Here is a 21886-nt window from a genome sequence, read left to right on the forward strand (position 1 = left end):
ACCAGTGTTTACTCCTGGGGAGGGAAACTTAGTTCTGGGAGGGAACTATTTTTTTAACCATTTTCTAGTTTTGGACTTTTGAACTATGTGGACATATATACCCATGAAAAGTTAAATGACAAGGATATAAAATAATTTCATACTTTTTAATGAATATTCTTTTAAAAAAAATCAACCAGTGAAATGTTAGAACCAGCCTGTCCTCCAGTCTTTGGGACAATTGGCAATAGTGAAATAGTGATTTTTTTTTTAAATGAGAAAACCTTTACATGCTCACTGTAAATAACTTAATATGAAAAAATGTAAACACCTAACCTCTCTCTTCCTTTTCCTCACCACTTCCATACCTTGGAGATAACTCTTATTAATAAGTCCATCCATCTGTCTGTCCACCACTCCAATCATCCCATCCACAAGTAGATCACATAGCACATGTAGCTTCACAATTTACCTTTCAATTAGCAGTACAGCAGATGCTTTTCCTGTTGGGATGGCTTCTCATTCATTTTGGTATTATTTTATTTTTTGCATGTATTATAATTTTTTAAAGAAACCGCCAATGGATATTGAGGTATTTCTCCTCTTTCTACTATTACAAATACTGCCACAATGTAGATCCCTATGTATATATGTTGATAGGATTCAGACCACTATCTTATCATTTTTGTGATAAAATTCATTTAGCAGATCTATGCCATGGGCAAATTTTCTTTACCTCATTCTTTATTTACCAAATAAGGGGGCTAGTTATATATTTTAAAAACTCTAGCGATAGCCTCACTGACAAATTTAAGACTCAGCTAACTTTAAAAAAGATCTATGTACAAAAATGACTTTAGTCAAGGTCAATTTTGAGTCAACTATAGAAATCGGCTTAAGAACCCAAGAACAAAAGTGATATTACATGGCCTCAAAATTGATGTAAATATTACAGTTCCCTGAAGTCTACAGTTTTTCTTAATCTTAAGAGAAAGTAAGAGACTAACTTATTTCTAATTTGCTTTAGACTTAAGTTTATAGATGCATAACTTTCCCCAGCGACTAAAAGAAATATTTTTTGGACAACAGAGAAAAGTAATGTGCAAAAAGAACAGCGGACGAGCACACAAAAATATATGTGTGAAGATATTTTTTGCATCATTTTTTTGCAATTGGGAAACACTGGAAGAAACTGAAATGGCCACCAAAAGGGAAGTGGTTATGGACATCATGGTACAGTCAACTCACAGACCACTAATGTATAAATGAAAAAGAATGAGGTCGACTTATGTGTGCCGATTTGGAATGATTGACAAATCAAACTGCCGAGATCAAGGAAGCACACGTATGGTTTGGCAGCATTAATTTAAAAAAACACCACCACTAAATATAGCGTGTAGATCTGTGCCTTTATGAATGTATGTGTGTAGCTATGTGCATCTATGAATGTAAATTCCCACAAGGGACACAGAGAGATGCACACGGAGCGGGGCGGGAGTGATCTAACATGAGAAGCAGGGGAACAGTGGAAGGGATTCTCAGATTTACTTTATGAACTACTATAGCGCTGGGCTCTTTCACCTAAATGCACGCCTCGCGTGTTACTAAGCGTGTTTTGATTGCAGAGAAAGCACATGCCGGTCGATGATATTGGAATCAGATGCTTTCAATGTAAACACATTTCACTCTTCTAAAAAATAACCTGGTGATTTAAAATTCATCCTTAATCATAACAGCCAGCCAGCCCATTTGTGGCTCATTCATTTCCCCCAGAAAACAGTGAATAAACACAGCAGGATATAAATGCATACGGCTGGAGAAGATGAACTTTTACCAGTTCTGTCTTTTCAGAATTCTAAAGTGTGGACCTTACCAATTTCTTTGACCTGCCTTTTTTCCCCCCATTCCAATGCATGGCGGTGACAAGGCATTGAATTACCAGTTTGTCACTAACGCCATAGGCTTTATTATGCCTTTGAACAGAAGCTGGGCTTAAAAAGAAAAGTTTTTCTTAATAAGTAGCTGTTCATCCTTTGATATGCACATCTGGATCCCCCGTCTTATCTTGGGCATGCTAATGCTGCTTCCTGCAGATAATGATAAAAGAACAACTCAAAATAACAAAAAAGGAATAAAATGTGCCAGATGCCTAAAAAATAAGGCAGACAATGCATATAAAAGCAACTGGTTTTTCAATTCCGGAGAATAAACTCTATCAACAATTGAAGTAATCATTTTAGCGGTCAACTGATGCAAGAATTTTTTTTTAAGGGATTAGGAAGAAAAAAATAAGCAAACATCAGCGGACAACCACCACCACTTTCTGTTAGAAATTAAGAGGGAAATAAACGTTAAGTACGCTGTAAATCACTTTGGGCTTTAGTTTTGCTTCTGCCCTGCTACATTGTTTATTCTCCCTTTTTCCCCCCTTTTTCCTCATTTGGCTATGACTTAAACACTGTTAATTAAAAGTCAAACAGAAAGACTTTGATTCATAAAGTTTTTAGGAATTATAAAATATTTCAAACACACAGAGAAGTACCAAGAATAATATAAGGAACATCTGTGTACCCATCATCTGGGTTTAACTACTTTTTCATTTTTCCTTTATGTCCATTTTTCAGAATAAATTTCCTTCATTCTAAGAAGTCCTTCCAAGTGTGGTATTTCTTAATTTCTACATCATCTTTGTTCACTGAAGGAAGGTGCTCTTCTTATAAAAATACTATGATTTTCTCATTTTTGATAAGTCTCAAAGGAGCTTTCATCTTCTACTTAGTGTGTAAATGGGTCTGATGCTTTGAAAGTGGGATCAGTATTCAGGAAGAAAGAGTAGAATTGTTATATATCTAATATACATATTTGATTTATAGACATTACTTATGGTTACTATCTAGATGATCTTTGTCCTTTACAACTTCTTTTCAAAAAACAAAGCAATGGTAACCTGCTTTGTCAATTCGCACATACGGCATCAGGAGTTCTATGGCTGATTGTGACTATGTATCTTAATAGACAGGCAAATCAAAACTGCTTTACAGAAATTGCCCCATAAAGCGGGAGCTGAGGATTGTGGGGAGAGCGAAAAGGCACTGGTCATGTCTCCCTCTGCAGCACAGTGGCAGATTGTGATTTGGACCCTTTCTTCCCTTAACCAGATAACATTCGTGAATTGATTCGGCATTAGCATGCAGCAGGCATGGGAAAATGATAAACTCCTATTACCACTGTCATGGCAACTGAAAAAATGGCTGCTTTGGGGGAGCAAGGTCCACAGGAGAAGAAAAGCAAAGACCCCGTCTCTTTCTTCTGTTTGACATCTGTTGTTTAACATACAAAATTGTATTATCATGACGCGAACTAGTCGGCCAGGACGAAAGCCTGCCTAGGAATTGTTAAAGCCATGCTCCTGCCACTGCCCACTCCCCTCTCTTTACCATAAGAGTATATAATTTGACTCTGAACATTTTCACTGAGGGCTGTAAATTCCCTCCCTTTTCATCCCAGGTACAAAGTGTGAAGTGCCTCAGGAAGGTGCAGTGTAGGGGGAAGGGTCTTATGAGGGTGGGGTGGGGCGCAGATGATGGATTATACAGCGAAAAAGTTACGTTCTTAACTTTGTAACTGCTTTTCTGAATTGTTACCCATTCGTCTTTCCGCCCCCCACGTCCCTTCCCTCAAAAATATTTTTGAGTTTTCTAAGATAGCAATTTGGGCAGAGCTTGTGACCATGGGTAGATGGGATACAAGGAGGAACGGTAAACAGAGGTGCTGGACTAAAGGTTTAAAATAGTTATTGTCGGGGGGGAAAAAGGGCTAGAAGGAAGCTCAGTGCTAGAGCCCTGATTTGGGAGTGGTTGGACAAGAGGTGGTATCTCCTCTCACTGCCCTTTTCCAAATTTTTTAAATCAATAAACAGCAAAAATATCCAATAAGTGTTTCAGATGGGGCAACAGAAATCGATCTCTGGAAGAATGTCAGTGCTGACACTCATACAAAAATTCCCTATTATCCAAAGGTAACACTTGAAGCAAGTGCTTGGTTCATATATATGTATGTATACATATTTTATGTATTTAAATACATATTTAATATGTATTTTAATACATAATAATATACATACTTTAATACATAGTACCATTTAATACATACGTGTTATGTACATATTTACATATTTGTAATATGTAACATTTGCATATTACATAAATACATATTTAAAATACATATTTAAGGACTTCCCTGGTGACGCAGTGGTTAAGACTCCAAGCCCCCAATGCAGGGGGCTGGGGTTCGATCCCTGGTCGGGGAACTAGATCCCACATGCATGTGGCAACTAAGAGTTCGCATGCCGCAACAGAGGAGCCTGCGTGTGGCAACGAAGACCCAGCACAACAAAAAAAAATTTTTTTAATGCATATGTATTTATAAATAAAATACATATTTAATAACATGTATCTATGTATTAAAATAACTCATATTTTAATACGTTTTAAAGAGAAAATTTAAATGAAATGACTTCCAAACATTTTGCTCCCCATCCCCTCACAGTTGTGTAAACAGAACAAACCAGGGACCATTTTGGGTTGTTTTCACAACACTGCCTTGAAACAGCTGTTAAGGGTTCCTTTGGGACTATCCTAAAATGGACTAAAGTGAAATTTTCGGAGTGAGATTAAGCCCAATGACAGGAGAAAACCAGCGACATCCTAACAAAAGAAAGCTCCTTTATAGCATTCACATCAATTATCAGCAAAGTTCGGAAATGAAGGCGGTAAAACAAAAAGAACCTGTTGATAGAAGCCCTGGCCTGTTTGAGCGTGTGCAGTTTGGAGCATCCTCATGGTTTTTAATAAAGATCGTAGATCATAACCAGCGTGCAGGCTTGAGGTAGGGATGCAGAAGCAAAAGAAATGAAAAAGGTCAGAACGGCTCTGTTCGTTTTTCCAAATTGTTGGAGTAAAGTTACAATGTGCCACCTGGGTCAGCCCACTAGCTAAGGCCCCAGATCATGTCCACAGTAACCACAGGGATTTCTTGGATGCATTAGGATCACCGGAGGAAGAAATTGCTTGGGGGAAGGGAGCTGCCAGAAACCAGCCCCAAGGAAGCACCCAGGGCCGCTCAACGCTGGACATGACACCGGTCTTATTTTCAATCCTCATGACAACTCCAGAATAATAATGGGGTAGGGGGATGGTATCCTGACTTGCCCCCTGGCGTTTCACTTCTTGGATATTCCAGTATCAGGTCATCTCTGCCTCTGTTTTTGGCTTTCAGTGCCATCAGCATAATCTTTGTCAGAGGGTGGGAGTTTTACATTTGCAATTCGAGATTTTTCTTTCTGCTGGGTTTCCGGCAGCCCCACCGCTGTTTTTCACTTCTCTAACTGCACATCAAATGAATCAAGCCCTAGAAATAGTCCTAGGGTGTTTCCTGGGGAAGGGGGTGGGGGTCCCTGTGGGATTTCTCTCTTTGCAGTTAAAGATTTTGAAAGGCTTATCTTTCTGGATGGGGTTGGGGGGAGAGAGAAAGTTCTCGGAGCCAGCCTTTTCCATTCAAATCCCCCACTTTCCTTCCTCCCTAGTCTTTTCTGCTTCCTGACAATCATGAAGTCATTCCCAAACCTGACCGTGCATTGAATCACCTGCTGAGTTTTCCAAAAATGGGGATTTCTCAGGCTTTGCTTCCGATTTACAGGACCAGACTCTGAAAGTCTAGAAACTAGACTGATTGCAAGAGTGCCCTCACTGGAGACTCAGCGATAGGAAAGAACTACGGACACATCAAAATATACACTAATTTAATACCACGAGACTCATTTTGATTACTGACCAAGTCACATCTCTGTAAATGCCACCTGTGCAGAGAGACCAGTTCCATCATCCTGCGACTCCCAGCCCTTCTCAACATGCGGAGTAGATATCATCTACTTGTGTGTTTATCATCTGCTTCTCCCCACCAGCACAGCAGCTCTGCCCTCTTTGTGGTCAAGTCACAGGGCCTAGGTCGGTGTCTGAACATCCCAGGGACTCAGTTAGTTTGTGCGAGGTGACTGCATGAATGAATGAATGATTTGACTGTAAAAACTTCCATCAGCAGGGAGGGACCCTGGTCCTTTTCTAATCTGACCTTATTGTGCAGATGCTGGAAGGCAGCTCAGAGAAGAGCCCTCGCTAGTGAGCCTCTCAGCACACCTGCCCCAGGGGCCCTGTAGCAACCTCCTACTCCTAGGACACCTGGGATTTTTAATTTTTTTTTAATACTGAAAGATGTGTATTGCAGCATTGTTAATGGTAGCAAAAAACTGGAAACAAAAGGAATAAATACTGGCGCATTCACACTGTGTTATATTATACAGTAGGCCCTTTGAATCCGCAGATGTGGAACCCACAGATACGGAGGGCCGACCGTACTACGCCATTTAACATAAGGCACTTGAGCATCCGTGGATTTTGGTATGGCGGGTGGTAATCCTGGAACCCATTCCCCCGAGGTTACCAAGGGACGACTGTACAGACAGTAAGCAAAAATGAATAAATCTGTAAGAATTGTGTCAAACGAATTTCCATTAAGTATCGTTGAGTGACAAGAATATAATACACTAACGTGTAAAATACTACTCCATTTTGGTAAAACAAATGATGATAAACTATCCTTGCCCAGGATTACTTGAACCTGGATAAAAATATGAAATGATAGGAAATTCAGTGTGAAGACTGGTTGTGTATGGGGGCTGGGTGTTCGCAAGCAAGAGTGTTATGGAGGAGAGGGGAGAAAGTGGCAGAAATCAAGGGAAGAAAAGGAAGAAAATTAGGTGATTGTGATATTAAAAAATTATGTATTTATGAAAATTATAGAATTATGCATGCATGTACATAAACAGAAGTGCCTTTTTAAAAAAATGTGAGAGGCACCTGCAGTGATAGAAGGAAAATATAGAGCTTTGAATGAATTTTTTAGGAAAGAAAGATGGAGGGTAAATAAGTTAACATTTAACTTAGGAATTTAGCAGAAAGAGAAACAAGGTAAATGCAAAGAAAGATGGAAATAAAAGGAAATCACCTATTTGAAAACTTAAAAAATAGAAATGTCTTAAAGCTAATATGGAATGTTAACAGTCACTTATTGTGGGTGAAGGGTACAGGGATACTCATTATATTATTTTAACTCTACTTTTATGTATTTTTACACTTTCCTGTTAGAAAAAAAATGTAGCAAAAGACAAATTCAGCACAGTGTCCCCATGAGGGTCATTCTCTTCCAGAAGCAGGAGGCATGACCCCTGGGCACAACGATATCCGTGTTCCTTTTTCCAACCTGTGGGCTGCTGCTTCCCAAACCAGGACTTGCTCCTCAGTGGAGGATAAACATGAACAGAGGACACCTGAGTTTGATTTTCCTCTGCCCACCTTCACTTTTCTTCCTACTGCCCCCTTATGGAAGGCATGTCAGAATTTTGTCTGATTTTGTTCTTTCAGTGGTGGAGCACATTCTGGAGACGGCCAGGTCCAAGCTCTAGAGCTGCCAAGGACTAGCTGTGGGAGTTTCTTCAAGGATGAAAGGAGAGAAGGCAGGTAAGGTGCTCAAGGCAGTGCTCAGCATGGAGAAAGGGGCCTTCTTCCTATCTCCATGGGTTCTCTTCCCATACCTGAGTAGCTAATTCTGTAATCTGTTTCTTCTCTCAGTTTTTTCTGAAGATTTTACTTCTGGATGGCTTTCCAATCTCCCTACTCTCACCCCAAAACAATGCAACTCTTTCTCAGCCAGGCAGTGGGCAGCGTGCTAAATGAAAACTCGTATCTGTCTTCCCATGGGGTCCAGTGGGGAGGGTAGACACGGACTCAAGTGGAGTCCAGGGACTAAGGCATTGGGCTAGTATGTCCTCCATCTTACTAGCTGACAAGTGACAATTTCTCTGAGGCTCAGTTTCCTCTTACGTAAAACCAGCATCACAAACTGGGTATATACATTAAGTATGCAGCAAGTGCTGGGGCTTTTTATTTGTTTCTGGTGTGTCTTCCTCCATTATGTCCATGAGGCCACAGTCTTTGATGGTTTCATTCACCATGGTTTTCTTAGAGCCTTGACTAGTACCTGGCATATATTAAGTCTTCTGTAAATATTTGTGGAGTTAATTCCTTTTGTCTTATAGTTTGACTTTACAATTACTTACCTCCCTAAGAGGCGACATATATTTTTAAATTAATTAATTAATTTTATTTTTGGCTGTGTTGGGTCCTCATTGCTGCGCACAGGCTTTCTCTAGTTGTGGTGAGTGGGGGCTACTTTTCGTTGTGGTATGCGGGCTTCTCATTGCGGTGGCTTCTCTTGTTGCAGACCACGGGCTTTAGGCGCGCGGGCTTCAGTAGTTGTGGCTCGCGGGCTCAGTTGTGGTGCACGGGCTTAGTTGCTCTGCAGCATGTGGGATCTTCCCAGAACAGGGCTTGAACCCGTGACCCCTGCATTGGCAGGCGGATTCTTAACCATTGGGAAGCCCCAAGAGGCGATGTTTTTAAGGGTTTATCTAAAGACCATAACTAGACACTGAATTGTTGGGTGGTAGGGAATTCACACCTTCAGCCTTTTTTTTTAATCTTTTCTTTTTTAAAAAAAATTTATTGTTATTGTATTTATTTATTTTTGGCTGCATTGCTGTGCGTGGGCTTTCTCTAGTTGCGGCGAGCCAGGGCTACTCTTCATTGCGGTGCGTGGGCTTCTCATTGCAGTGGCTTCTCTTGTTGCAGACCATGGGCTCTAGGCGCGCAGGCTTCAGTAGTTGTGGCTCGCGGGCTCTAGAGCGCAGGCTCAGTAGTTGTGGTGTATGGGCTCAGTAGTTGTGGCTCGCGGGCTCTAGAGCACAGGCTCAGTAGTTGTGGCTCGCAGGCTCTAGAGTGCAGGCTCAGTAGTTGCAGTGCACAGGCTTAGCTGCTCCGTGGCATGTGGGATCTTCCCAGACCGGTGATCGAACCCGTGTCCCCTGCATTGGCAGGCAGATTCTTAACCACCGCACCACCAGGGAAGCCCCACACCTTCAGCTTTAACTAGATGTCATCAATTGTTTTCCAAAGGGTTGTATCAATTTCTACTCCCAAATAGCAGTTCATAGGGGGTCCCCTTTGTCTGCATTCTTTCTAGATCAGACTTTTAAATGCTTTGCCATGATTTCTCTTTAAAGGGGAGAATGCAAATGAAGCTGTTATCTTCAGACTATATCACACCTTTAAACATTTTTGTTTTTTACACTGGTACTACATTTTGACACTAAGTTATCACCGCACATCTCAGCTCAAATATACCCGCCCCTGGGAGGCCCCTCCCGAATCCCTGTAGAGGTTGGTTTCCTCTTCAGTCACTTTCTATCCCATCTCTCTGTTTATTTCCTGTATGATGCATTGGAATCTGAAATAATCTCTTGGGCTGTCTTTATTTATTGCTTTCTCCCCCACGGGTCTCCAAGGGCTCTTATCTGTCATTACCAGATCTCTAGGCCTAGCTCAGAGCCTGGCACAGGGTAGGAGTGTAAGAAATACAGAATAAATGTAAGAGTATATGGCCTTTTTAAAAGCTAAAGCCAATTTAGACATTTATTAAACATCAGACTTATTTTTTAAAAATCTTGACGATATTAGGCAAGTGCTATTATCAGATAATCTTCCTCCTTTATTTTGCCCTTATCACTTCTGAACCACAGATTTTTTTTTTTTTTTTTTTTTTGTGGTACGCGGGCCTCTCACTGTTGTGGCCTCTCCCGTTGCGGAGCACAGGCTCCGGACGCACAGGCTCAGCGGCCATGGCTCACGGGCCCAGCCGCTCCGTGGCATGTGGGATCTTCCCAGACCGGGGCACGAACCTGTGTCCCCTGCATTGGCAGGCGGACTCTCAACCACTGCGCCACCAGGGAAGCCCTGAACCACAGATTTTGTAATTCATTTAACAAGTGTTTATCGATCACTTATTTGTCAGTGACTGTGCCATGAAACTACTCATGGGATGAAGACAAAATTATATGTCTGCATTGTTACTGGAAGTGGGCTTGGGTGACTAAGACAGAATGAAATGTGACATCTGGCTTCAAGAATGTCTCAAAAGAAGTAACATTTTTTTCAGTAGAGAAGTAATAGTAAGAATTGTGATGAGAGCTAAAATTTGTTGGATGTTTACCACGTGCCAAGCCCTGAACCAGCTGCTTTACACGAATTATTTTTTTAATCCTCAGAAAAAGCATACAGGTAGTTACTATTAAAGTACAGCCACCTCTAGATCCATTTCACCTCCCTGAATTCTTCTATATGTGTGTGGAGAGAAAAGAGGGAGGGAGAAAAAAGAAGGATTTAAGTTACCCAGGCAATCATGTGCACTATTTCAAGGAAGAGATGAAGTTGGCATTTCCTGGTCCTGAGATGTGTCTGGTCCCTGCCTGCTCTGCTATGATAACAGAAAGGATGGTCAAGGGTAATTTTTGATCATACTTGATTTTTTTTGCCTCTATACATTAGCTTTTAGAGCTACTGGCTTTGAAAATGAAGGCTCAGAGGAGCTGAATGTCTTCTACAGCAAAGTTACACGTCTGCACAAGCAGATTCAACAACTACTGGGACTAGATTCTTTGAACCTAACACATCTCCTAAATTTAATATGTCACATGTTTTATTCCTTTGACACAGGTCTATGTTATGGACCTGATGATGCACTTTAGTGCATCATTTATTATCTGTTACAGAGATCATTTCCTTCAAAGAACACGGAACTGAGCAAACTCTAGGAGAGGTGCTAAAGATTGCAGTGAAGTCGCTTTCACTGGAGGCCTTTTAAACTACGATAGATTCTAGACTGACTTGGATTTGTCAGATGCTCTGGAGACAGGGGAAAAGAAATCTGGAAGGTTATTCTAAACCCAGGATTCTGTGACCATCTCATTGTTTCCCAAACTTCCTTGATCACAGAAATCACTTGCTAAAAAACAAAAACAAAAAAGAAATGCATATCCAAGCAAACAAAACAAAACAAAACATGACTCTTGGCACATAGTAAGTGCTCAATAAATATTTGTTGAATAAATGCTTGAAGTAAAAGAATCACAAATTGAAAAACAAAATGTAGGATCTGATTTTTGCTAACAACATTTCCCAAACCATATGTGTTTCTGTTTACACACACACACACACACACCCCTATACTTGTTATATAAGTTTGTATCATCATAGGTAAAATCTTTAAAGGTGTTTAATGAACTGTTTAGTTCTCTTTGGGGAGAGAGAAACTGTTTTTGCTCCTGAGGTGATGAAATTTTAATAATTTTTTTTTTGTGTGTGTGTTACGCAGGCCTCTCACTGTTGTGGCCTCTCCCGTTGCGGAGCACGGGCTCCGGACGCGCAGGCCCAGCGGCCATGGCTCACGGGCCCAGCTGCTCCGCGGCATGTGGGATCTTCCCAGACCGGGGCACGAACCCGTGTCCCCTGCATCGGCAGGCGGACTCTCAACCACTGCGCCACCAGAGAAGCCCGAAATTTTAATAATTTAATAAAACCCCAATAGTTTTAATAATTTTAAAATAATAAGGGCTAATCATTTTGTAATTTTAATCATGGAATAAATTAAATAATTTGAAAAATAAAATGTTGGGAGAGTGATGTTCTTTTTTCTATAACTATCTGCCACTGATTTTCAATTACAAAATTAAATTTGAAAAGTATTCATCAGATGCCTCCCTCATTCATGGCTGAGAGCCAGGCATTTTCAGAACATGAAGAAGTCCACTCCTGCCCTAGAGATACTACGATTTGACAAAGGACGAAAACTGAACAATATGAGATTGAAATTATAGCTCAAGATAACACCAGAAAGGCAGTCTAGATTACTACCAGGGAGGGGTGCGGGGGAAAAGGCATCCAGGTGGTCTGCAGAGAGAGGGCCTGAAGGTTTGTGGGGTAGACAGGGTCAAAAAAGGTTTAGTGCAATAATCCAACAGAAAAATGAGCAAAGTTTCCCAAAAAAGGAAATTTAAGTAACCCCTAGACATATGAAAAGACGCCCAGCCTCACCATAAGGGAAAGACAAATGAAAACCTCAATGATGTAGTGTCTCCCACCTATCACACTGGCAGAAGAAAAACAAAGTGGACGTGTCCCATGAGAGTGAGGCTGTGAGAAACAGGCACCCCTCCCACGCCACCGGTGGGACTGTAGACTGGTGGGATCTCCCGGGAAGATAATATGGCCGTGAAACCCAACTTAAACACACACGTACCTTCAGACCCAGAAATTCTAATTCTGGGATTGATCCTCTAGTGTATTTGCACATGGACAAGATGACATATGTACAAGGCTAGTCACTGAGATGTTCTTTGTCAGAGCAAGAGACTGGGAGGAAAAGTAAACTAAGCGCCCATGAAACAGCCCCGTGAAAGGGGGCTGTTTCTATCACTTAGAGTAGAGCCATGCAATGGACTACTGTGGCTACTAAAAAGAAAGTCTAATATTTATTGAATGTGCCGGGTGTTATTCTAAGTTGTAGGTGCTTCTTCACTTGCTTAATCCTCTCAGTAACCCTCTGGAGGATTTAGGTATCGTCCCCTCCACTTCACAGAGGAGGAAATGGAGGCACAGAGAAATTTAATAACTCGCCCAGTGTTACACAACTAGTAAGTAGCAAGGTTAGTGTTAAGTGAAAAAACTCAAGGTCTGGATGGTGCGTATAGAATGCTCACATTTGTCTAGAAAAGAGAGTAAAAAAAATATGTATATGTATATATTTAGGTAACTACATAGACACGTGTGTATGGATATGTACATAAATATATGCTTTTATTTGTTTAGAATATTTCTAGAAGGAGGCAGGAGACTCTGAGAATCTATTAACTGTGGCTGCCTCTAGGGACAGAAACTCATTTTCTGGAAGACAAAGGAGGGACTGAGATTTACTTTACGCTGTATAGAATTTCATACCTGCTGAACTTTTGTATCATGTATATTCAATACCTCTTCAACAACTTTAATTTAAAAGTTTTTTTGAATAGAAGGGGAAGGAGCTAGAGATCATTCTTACAAGCTCTCGATGCGTGCGGTCCATTCTGGCACCCCTGGGACCTGTGGCTCCTGGGCACTTGAGATGTGGCTGGTCTGGGTTGAGATGTACCCTAAGTTTACAATACACCCCTGATTTCAAAGACTTAGTATGAAAAAAAGTAAAATATTGAATTAATAATTTTTTGTATCGATGATGTGTTAAAAAACACTATTTTGCTATATTTGGTTATATATTATTAAAATTAATTTTACCTTTTAACTTTTTAAAAAAGAAAGCTACTGGAAAGTTTAAAATTACACATGTGGCTCACACTATATTTCTTTTTTTTTTTTTTTTTTTGCGGTATGCGGGCCTCTCACTGTTGTGGCCTCTCCTGTTGCGGAGCACAGGCTCCGGCTGCGCAGGCTCAGCGGCCATGGCTCACGGGCCCAGCCACTCCACGGCATGTGGGATCTTCCCGGACCGGGGCACGAACCTGTGTCCCCTGCATCGGCAGGCGGACTCTCAACCACTGCGCCACCAGGGAAGCCCCTCACACTATATTTCTACTGGGCAGCGCAGGTCTGAACCTCTCTTAAGGCCTATTGATAACACATATGAAGCAGTGACTTACACTTAAAAAGGAATTCTCAAAGAGTATCTTTCTTTGAATCCTCTCAAAACTTCAGTGAAAAAGGAATTATCATTACGGTTCCCCAGTTACAGAGGAGGAAGCAAAGTGCTCATTCAGAGTCCATTATATTTTCTTTCAATTTATATTTTTATCCCAGAGCCCTGATCGTGTAGGAAGGAAGGAGAGGGTTGCAGAATTAAACGCACGGGGACTTATTCCATATAGTTTCTTTCCAAGAGCTGCAGTGATAACTCTGGTTAGCTGTGACTCATGATATAAATGATGCTAAATAAATTACCTCTCACGTGGCAATCTCATTTTTCCTATCAAGGCCCTTTTCTATTTCTAACATTCCAGTAAAAGCGTCCATCTCAAAAGTCCCAGTTACTCTGAACAGATTGTCTTTTCAGGGCTGGGTGGTGATGTTGGGAACGGTGTTTTACGAAAGACATTCTGTGGAAATTTACTCATTTGTTTGTTTCCATTTTCAGACCACCTAGCTAAGCTCACGTTGCTCACCTTTTGTTCACAAGCCTGCTCCGGCTTGATTTTCATGGTTTCCTACAAAGTGGCCATGGCTGGGGTAGCTTACTGGTGTTCTTTCGTTCTGCTTTGCCTTTGAATGAATGTGGGTTTTCTGCAAGGAGCGTGTGTCTCTCCTTAGCATCCTACCTTTCTTCAGGATGGCTTGGTGAGGGAGCAAGAGGGAAGATGTCTAATACGGAAGAATTCAGCCACTGAGAGGTTGATTGTTCTGGCTACAACTATGTGACTCGTGAAACTGAGTTAGGAATACATTCCCAGAAGCAGAATATTTAGGGAGTGGATGAGGTAGGGAAAGACAAACTGTAAGGGTAATAGTGGCTGATGCATACAGTGGAGTTATTAGCTCCTGTGCCAGTAATCAGAGTCGGCATTCAGGGTGACATGTGCATATATCATGTCGTTATTTTATTTATTTACTTGTTTGTTTATTTATTTATTTCATGTTGTTATTTTATACATCTCTAGAGAAGAGAAAATGCCTTCAATTAAACTATGACACACCAATGATTATAGATGTATCCTGATTTCAGAGATGTTAAAATGTGGGGAAAATGTTTGAATTATAACCAGTGAAATACAGGGTCAAAATTACCTCTGAAGTGCCCTTAGGAAGGGCCTTCAGGTTGAGGACAGCTATGGGATGCACGGTTGTCCCTTTGGTTGAGTGTCCACTGACGTGGCTGGCTACCCCTGTGGGGACCACAGCTCCACGATAAACGCATCTTTAAACACCTAACCCCTGGAGGTGAGATGCCTGCACCTGGGACCGAGGTTGCTGGAGGCTCCTCCCCAACCCCAGCTCATGTCAGGGCCCCTTGAGAATATCAGCCTGTGGAATCACTTACGCTGAACACATTATTCTCTCTCATTAATTTCCCTAGCTCCTGTGGTTGACTTTGCCCATAAGTTAAGTGTTCATGTGGTGCAAATGTTTACTCTGTGCCAGGAACTGTGTTAAATATTTTTACATAGATTAAATCATTCAATATTCACCATACTCCTGTATGGTGGTGGCCGCCATAATCCTCAGTTTACAGATGAGGAGACTGAGGCAAAGAGAGGTTAAGCAACAAACCAAAAGTTACACAGTAGAGGACTTGAAAATAGGAGACCAGGCCTATAGCTTGAGGCTGCATTTCAGAAAGACTGTATCTAGTTTCAGTGCCAGGTAATCCAAGTCCCAAAGGCAAATAATTAGAAAAAATATCCTCTGTCTACAGTCCTTCACAAACAGCTGAAGAATTTTGGCAAAGTTTAGAAACGGGGTGATGATATTTAAAATGTTTTAAGCTAACCAAATCTGAGTGGCTACCTTTTGCCATCCTGGAGAAAACATTATATTTTTCTTTACTTACACAATGATTCCTTGATTGAGTTTTGGAAGGTTATTACTTTCTCAACAATCTGCTTACTCAATAGTTATAAGAGAGAGGATGCAGAGAAGATGATTTTTTTTTTTTTTTTTTTTTTTTGGCCTCACTGCACAGCATGCGGGATCTTAGTTCCCCCACCAGGGATTGAATCCGTGCCCCCTGCAGTGGAAGTGCAGGGTCTTAACCAATGGACCACCAGGGAAGTCCCAAAGATGATTTTCAAATAACACATTGAGATTCTGAGATATTAGCCCCGAGGCTAAAGTACAAATTATATACAAGTTTTCCAGGAAAGAATTTATAGCTGGGTCCTTAGTGAGATATCTATGTTTGCAGGCTCAGTGGAAACAAATTGGGGGTCATTTTAAGAACATGCATTTTTGGGAATTCTGAGATCTGTTTAAATCTACAGTCACAGTAAAAAGAATGATAAAAGCAATCTTCCCTTTGCATTCCCAAAAAGAATCATAAAAATAGCCAACAATTACTTATACAGCTCTTTATTTTCCCTTGAGAAATGGTAATTTTTTTCTAGAATGCAACTTGAATTCCTTTTCATCTAATTGAGTGCACTCGTGTTTAAAACCTAAAGAATCATGTCTCGGGCTTCCCTGGTGGCACAGTGGTTAAGAATCCGCCTGCCAATGCAGGTTCGAACCCTGATCTGGGAAGATCCCACATGCCGCGGAGCAACTAAGCCCGTGCACCACAACTACTGAGCCTGCGCTCTAGAGCCCGTGAGCCACAACTACTGAGCCCCGTGTGCCACAACTACTGAAGCCCGCACACCTAGAGTCCGTGCTCCCAACAAGAGAAGCCACGGCAATGAGAAGCCCACAAACCACAGTGAAGAGTAGCCCCTGCTTGCCGCAACCAGAGAAAAGCCCGTGTGCAGCAACGAAGACCCAATGCAGCCAAAAATAAAATAAAATAAATTTCTTAAAAAAAAAAAAAAAAAGGAATCATGTCTTGAGAGCCTACTGTTTGCCAGCCACGGTGCTAAGTTCTTTACACATGTTAGCTCCCTGATACCTCCCAATAACCCAGTAGAGGTGGGGAGGATGGGTACAGTATTATCTTTATTTCATGGATATGAAAACTTAGGCTCAGAGAAGCTAAGCAACTTTCCCAAGGTCACACAGCTAAATAAATGGTAAAGCTGGAATTGGAACCAAAATCTGTATTTTTTTTTAATCCATTTTTTCAAAAAATGCGTTTTCCTACAGTTTGCCTAGAATGTTACACAAACCTTCCAGTCCAATCTCTCAATTTGCTTTGAAAAACAGTCTTTTCAACATATGCCTAAAGAAAACAATTACGAACAATTTGAAAATTAGGAAATTGATAACTAGTGCGGACTAACTTGTGTCCCTCTAAAATTCATGTTGAGGGGACTTCCCTGGTGGTGCAGTGGTTAAGAACCCACACTCCCAATGCAGGGGGCCCAGGCTCGATCCCTGGTCAGGGAACTAGATCCCACATGGATGCTGCAACTAAGAGTTCGCATGCCGCAACTAAGGAGGCTGCCTGCCATAATTAAGACCCAGTGCAACCAAATAAATAAATAAATAATTTTAAAAATAAACAAAATTTGTGTTGAGTTCTCACACTCAACATGACTATTTGGAGACGGGGCCTTTAAGGTCTTGAAGTCATAAGGGTGGGGCCCTAATCAGGCAAGACTGGTATCTTTCTAAGAAGCGGAGGAGACACCAGAGATCTCTCTCTCCCCATCCACACGCACAGAGAAAAGGCCACGTGAGGACATGGCAAGAAGGCACCATCTGCAAGTCGAGGAGACAGCCCTCACCAGAAACCAAACTTGATCTTGGACTTCCAGCCTCCAGAAGTATGACAGGATAAATTTTTGTGGTTAAAACACCCAGTCTGTGATTTTCTATGATGGAAGCCTAAGCTGACTAATACAATTAAAAAAAACAAAACAAAACAAAACCACCACATGAGGGGGGAGACCACCCTCCATACAGACAGCAATGTGAATGGCCCTCTCTCTGGGTGTTACTTCCATTTTACAGGTAAAGTCACAGGTATGTAGCTGAGTAGGATTTTGAACCCAGCACAGGTGACTTCCAAAGCCTGTGTCCTTAGGGTGGAGGTGAATTACATAAGTTTGATTTCATGCCCTTTTCTTTGTCAAGCTTAAGGCTGTTTAAATTTATCTCTACAATATGCCTTATTTAAAGTTTGAGGCAGTTCCATTTCTCACTCTGTCAAGGGAGCCAGGAGAGGGAAATATTGTGACTATTCCCTTTATCAGGATGTTTTCAGCCACAAGTCCCAATAGATGCACGAAATTTGGCTCAAACAATAAGGCCATCTTTTTCTTCACTTAACAAAACCCAGAGGTTGGCTGTTCCAAGACTGGTTCAGGAGATCACCAACACCAACAAGAAAGCAGCCCTCTCCATCTTTCCATCCCATCACCCTTGTCACTTTCGCTTTGCCCTGAGCGAGTGTCCTCATAGACACAGGAAGTGCTGTAGCCTCAGCACTCCCTCCTACAGCAATGTTAAAGGAAGGAAAAGGGGATCTATCCCTGAGCATCCCTCTTTATAGAGGAAGAAAACTTTCTTGCAAAGTCCTCCAGCAGGTTTTCCCCTTTGTGTGTGGCCAGAACTGGGTTACATGCCCGCTTCTAGAACATTCTCTGGCAAAAGGGCTCAATGGATGGGTGGAAAGGTGGTGGGAGCTCACTTTCCTTGAGCACCCACCTCCAGATACCTGAATAAAATTGGAGGTCTTATTTCAAGGAAGAAAGGGAAGGTAGCAGTTGCGTATGTGATCAAGATCTTTGCTTGCAATCTTGTTTCAGGCAAAGTTCACCTGTGAAGCTGGCTAAGTGCAGTTCACTCCAGAAATCCCTAGACTCTCTACTGCATTGCCCTGTGTCTTCATATTTCAGGCTTTCAAATAACCTTGCTGCCGCCAAGGAGATAAACTGAGATGCTAAACTGCAAGGCAGGATTGTTCCATTACAAAAGTGCTGCTGGTAATTAAATCCTCCAATTACAGGTAGTCAGATTAGTGAGACTAGCAGGGTATATTTTAACTAGTAACTCAATTGGGGTTACTAAAGATGGAAAGAGATAAATTTAAACAGCCTTAAGCTTGACAAAGAAAAGGGCATGAAATCAATTTGTATGTAAATTTCTCCCAGTCAGAACTTCCCAGAAGAGGAGAGTTGTGCAGAACACACATTCTTCTGGGTTAAAATCCTTCCCGAGACCATCTGTCTGTTTAAAAGTAACTGAACATTGATGTCAGGAGTTTCGAGTCTAATCGTGAAAAAAAGAAATGTCATCTTTCTTGACGGTTTACAGGCAATGAAGAGAAAAGTACACAGTGTGCTTTTCTGACATAACTTATTACTTTTCTTTCCAAGGTGAACCCCTGGTTCCACATCCTGCACCAACTTCCATGGGGGGAAATAATACTATAAGACAAAGAATTCAATTGTTGATGTTACATCTAGTTTGTAGCTTGAGGCCATCTTTCCCTACTGATATTCTGTTGACTTAACTGAAGGGAAGAGCAAATGATAATAAAACGGATGATAATGACTATGACAGCCAATAGCTAACCTTTCCAGAGCACTTGCTATAAACCAGACGTTGTACTTTCATGTGTAAAACTAGGATCACACACTGGGTTGCTATGAACCCAGCTACCCAATGAAGTGGATCCCTTAGTTAGCCAATTTTACAAATAAGGAAATTGAAATTTAGAGAGATTAAGTAATCATCCTGAGAGTCAGAATACTTCAGCCTTGGTTCTAGCCCTATCACCAACAAGCTTTATAACTGCAGGGGGTTGAACTGTGCTTCCCCCAAATACAGGTCCAAGTCCTAATCCTTGGTACCTTGAATATAACCTTATTTGGACAAAGGGTCTTTGCAAATAATAAAGTTAAGGACCTCGAGATGAGATAATTCTGGATTATCGGGGTGGGCCCTAAATCCAATGACAAAGGTCCTTATAAAAAAAGGAGAAGATAGAGATACAGAAAGGAAGTCCATGTGAAGACAGAGGCAGAGATTGGAGTGATGTGGCCACAAGCCAAGGAATGCAAGGAGCCACCAGGAACTGAAGGAGGCAAGGAAGGATTCTTCCCTAGAACCTTTGGAGAGAGCATGGCCCTGCTAACACTTTGATTTAGGACTTGTGTTCTCCACAACTCTGAGAAAATAAACTTCTGTTGTGTTAAACCATTCAGTTTGCGGTACTTTATTATGGCAACTCTAGGAAACAAATGCAATAACTACAGGAAGATCCCTCTGGGCTTTGGTTTCCTCATCTGTAACAGGCGAGGTTTGGAATATACCAGTGGTTCTAAATACAGATGAGGAACCTGGACCAGTCATGGGGGGGCGGATATGCAAACCAGTGGTTCTAGGTCAGGGGCAGTTTTACCCCTCAGGGAACATTTGGGAATGTCCGAAGACACTTATGATTTTCACAACTGGGTGAGAAGGGAGGGTGAGATTATTACTAGCATCTAGTGAGTGGAGACCAGGGATGCTGCTAAACATCCTTCAAGGCACAGGACAGACCCCACCCCAGAGAATGACCTGGCCCAAAGCATCAATGGTGCTGAGGTTGAGAAACCCTGATGTATAACACGCTAAGGTGCTGTTTATAAGCAACATGTTATTGAATGTTCACAGCCACATTCTAGGGCAGGTATTATTAGTAGTATTTTTCCCATTTTATAGATGAGTACACTGAGGCTAAGAGAAGTGATTTCTTCAAGGCCACAGAGCTGGGAAGTGGTAGAGCTAGGATTTGAATTTTTGCTTTTATTTTTTTTTAAATAGAGCTAGATTTATTCAATGAAAAGAATACCCTTTATTCAGAAATTGTCCTTTTTTCCCTAATTTTGGTATCACAATACCCATCCTAAAGTGAAATGATGGTGTTGGTAGCTGCTACTCTTTTAATTTAAGGTCCTTTGGGTTTGTATAATAAAAAGTTGGGAATCCTATATCTTGCCACACATTTTGATCAGAGACATTTAACTCTGGGGGAACCACAGGAAAAGGTCATTTGTTGAGTTTCTTCTAGTTCTAACACTGAAAACATGTTTCTGCCCCAGTTGGGCCTCCACAAGATCCTCTAAGACACTAAGAACTCTATCTCTAAGCATGCACTGGACATGGATTAATGACCCAGACAGGACAAGGTCTATGTTGACCATCAACTACATTGAGGATGCAGTGAATATATTAGAAAGAAGAAATAAAGCTGGCTCTCATGGTACCAGATTCGAAAAATTAACCACTACTGAAATTTTGACTTTAATTTTTTCACTATTTTTTTCATTCATTTGTCTGTTTGTTCATCTATTCATTCGTTCATTCTGTTTGTTCATTTATTCATTCATTCATTCTGTAGCACCATTTTTGGAGCTCATGTTGATGTGCCTGACATTGTGTGAGGGCTGCAAAGTCAGATGCTGTGGTTATGAATTATTCAGGAAGTGCAGGAAGAGAGAAAGATACTGGCTCAAACTGACTGACTGTGCCAGGTCTACTTAGTCCAGATCTACCTACTTTACCTGTATTTACTCATTTAATCCCTTAATGACCTATGGTTATCATCCATTTTATAGATAAGAAACTAAGGTACAAGACCTTACATTGCTTGAGGTCCTGGTAGAGACAGGATCTGAACCCAAACAGTTCTATTCCAAACTCTACCCTTTCAGTCATTACCTCTCTGTATAGAAGTAATTATAACACAAGATAATACTTGGTTGAATTTTTTTCACCTCCTAGTACTGCCAAGAACAAGCTTTGTTACAACAAATTCTCACCGCTGTTTGATGGAAAGCTACTTTTCCATGATTCCCATTTTACCGATGAGAAGACTGAGGTTTGAAGAGGTCACATGATTGCTTCTAACCACCCAGCTCTGAAAAGGCATGAGAGCTTTGCCATCAGCGAGCTGGGTTTAAATCCTGGCCCTGTCACTTTCTGGCTGTGTGACCTTGGGCAAGTTATTTAAACTTTCTGAGCCTCAGTTTCCTCATTCACAAAATGATGCAAAGTCATTTCTATTCATAGGTTTGTTGAGACGATTAGGTTAGAACAGGACTGCACAAACTGGCCCATGGGCCAGATACGTTCCACCAACTGTTTGGCACAGGTGTGAACTAAGAATGTTTTTTACATTTTTAAATGGCTGGGGAAAAAAATCAAAAGAAGAATAATATTTTGTAACACATGAAAATTACATGAAATTCAAATTTCAGTGTCCACAAAGTCTTACTGGGACATAGCCACGCCCACCGCTTTACACACTGCCTTTGGCTACTTTCCATTCAAAGGTA

This window comes from Hyperoodon ampullatus (genome assembly GCF_949752795.1).
Source record: "Hyperoodon ampullatus genome assembly, chromosome: 14".
Classification (NCBI taxonomy): domain Eukaryota; kingdom Metazoa; phylum Chordata; class Mammalia; order Artiodactyla; family Ziphiidae; genus Hyperoodon; species Hyperoodon ampullatus.